The following is a 2,425-nucleotide window of genomic DNA, read 5'->3' on the forward strand; positions in this document are numbered from 1 at the left end:
TACGTCATACAAATTTCTATGCGGCGTCAAGGCATAATAAACGGCGACATACTGACCATGAACTAAAGAGCACCCTGCAAAAGGATGCTGTCGCTTTCCGCGTGTTCGGATTCGGATAGCTCCGGAAAGAAAGAACGGTCGGATGGAGCGGAGCGGCGGGGGAAGATATCAGGATCCAACGGTCGACGTCGAAAAGGCGGTTGCCGCCTTGCAGCGGACGTCTCGGTGTTCCCAGTCGGATCCCTGTCGCTCCCGTTGTCGGCATTTTATAGAAAGCACCACCAACATTTAGTACTAATTATTTTTTAAAATAGACAAATGGATTTAGCTAAATGATGCCGTGCTATATAAAAAGGGGAGGTGTGCCTCAAAATCCTCGTCTGAAGTAAGGAGAGGAGAGCGGAGGAGGACGAGGACGGGGGCATCTTCTTCCGGCTAGGGCTTGGCCATTGGTGGTGGTCTCTTGCATCTTTTGTAACTGCGATTACAGCAATCTCCTTTAAAACATTCAATATAGCTAGGAAGAGGACGGAGAAAGAAAACTTCTCCTTTTTTTGTCCCCCTTCTCTCTATACACATGCATACTGTTGTCTTCTACACGTACAGTCGTGTTCTCCTCCAGATCGTTGTTGTTTTTTCTTTCTAGGTTCTGGTCTGGTCTAATATCTAGATAGTTTCTTTTGTTTCTCCAAGTTAAAGAAAAAGAGTTTACAGATATTGCAGGTGTTAATTTCTTCCTCTTCCTCGATATAATCTTCTTGTCTGCTAGAGTTGTAAAGGAAAATATATATTACCGGATTCTCGATCGTGATATTTGGGAGATCGTGAACCAGTTTTTTTTTCTCTTGGTTTTGATTTCCTTGTTCCTTTTCGTCTGTTCTTAGTTTTTTTAACGAAGAAAGATATCTCCAGAGCTATTTATTTGATGGAGAGCGTACTTATCGATCAATCTCTTGTGAATCCGAGGAAGAACGTTGCCGTTAACAATAGCAGCAGTTACGGAGGATTTATGACGAGATCGCATAACACGTTTTCTTCTTCTTCTTCTTATCCTTCTTCCGCGAGCCAGCTTTTCCTCAACCTAAACGCCGGCACCGGCGGCAGCACGGCGAGTTTTGGACTTTGCGGATCCCGTCCTGCGCCGTCGCGTCATTCCTCTCTTCCTTCCTTCTCCGCCACTCCATCCGTGCTCGCTCCACCACCTGCTTTTCCTCCTCCTGTTGCTCCGGTTCATCAACCCCCTCTCCTTCCGCTCCCTTTCTCCAAGTCGGCAACACTCCCTTCCCCGAGTCCGACCAAGAGGATCGCCGCCTTCGCCGCCGCTGTCACCACCGCGAGATCCAGAGACCACCGGAACAAGACGAAGCCCGACGGTAACCCGAGGAAGGAGGCCCGATCGTCGGGGACCCCCTCCGTGCGATCCAACCTGCCTAAGGGAGAATCCGTGTCCGTGGTTCCCCAGAAGTCTGCACAAAAGCCCGCCAGTCCGCCGCCGCCGGCGGAACGGGTAGAGAAGGTGGAGGAGGGAGGAGAGCAGAAGGAGGAGAGGTTCCCGATGGAATCCGTGTACTCGCTCTCGCCGCCTCCGAGCAGCCTCCCGCTGCCGACGTTCTTCCTCAAGAGGCCCAAGGCCGCCTCCGTCGCCGCCGCTACGTGCGTCGCCGCAGCGATGGGATGCGGTGATGCAGGCTTCGACACAGGCGGCGGCGGCCGCGGCGGTAAGGTGAACGCCGGCGCCACCGATGACCTCCGCCGACTCCTCCGCCTTTAGAAAGGTGGACACGCCATTCCTTTTGTCCATTTTTCTTTTTGTTTTTCTTTTGGAAAAATAAAAAGAAAAAATGTGGCAGGAGGAATGTTTCAGTTGGTTTGGCGCTTGTGCGCTTGGTAAGCTGTGATGGTTTTGGAACTTCTGGCGGCGTACAAGTTTGCAGGGCGGTACATGCCCTGAAACGGAGGTACAAATTAGGGTTTCCTTGCCCCTGTATGAAAGGTTGGTTTGATATTATCTTTTCTACTTTTCTCATTGTTATGGTGGGTCAGGTTTATTTTGTGCTTTGATTGTGATCATCTAGGTATGGCTTATAAGTAAATACTTATTAATGATCAGATTATGTAACATCCTCATCTTTAGTGTTTGTAGAAAAGTATCGATATTTTAATTAGTGTTATAATTATTTTGTTTAATAATCCATAACAAGGTATGTTTCTACATAAGGTAGAACATAAAATTGGGCTTAAAAGAAAATTTGGTATTCTTCTTTCAATAGAGTTTTTGAGGCGCCATTCTTAATTTATTACAGAAAAGTCCAAGTACCATTGTGACTTGAATAGACTTGGGACATCTTATGCATCGCTTTTACCTTTCTCACTTGCCCAAATTTTGATTCACCTGGAAATGAAATGCGGCATGTGATGGAGATAT

The 2,425-nt window shown here is 47.6% G+C and overlaps 1 long non-coding RNA gene across 1 annotated transcript; it reads left to right on the forward strand.

Annotated features, from left to right (window-relative positions):
- The first annotated feature begins 293 nt into the window (after window positions 1-293).
- Window positions 294-2,171, forward strand: LOC148703262 (uncharacterized). The gene is made up of 2 exons (XR_015988293.2): window positions 294-1,775; window positions 1,851-2,171. It is a non-coding gene; the product is annotated as an uncharacterized LOC148703262 (long non-coding RNA).
- Window positions 2,172-2,425: the final 254 nt, after the last annotated feature.

The sequence above is a fragment of the Phoenix dactylifera genome, chromosome 6 (genome assembly GCF_051530095.1).
Source record: "Phoenix dactylifera cultivar Ajwa chromosome 6, Ajwa_hap1_PhDact_Kaust_v1.1, whole genome shotgun sequence".
Lineage (NCBI taxonomy): Eukaryota > Viridiplantae > Streptophyta > Magnoliopsida > Arecales > Arecaceae > Phoenix > Phoenix dactylifera.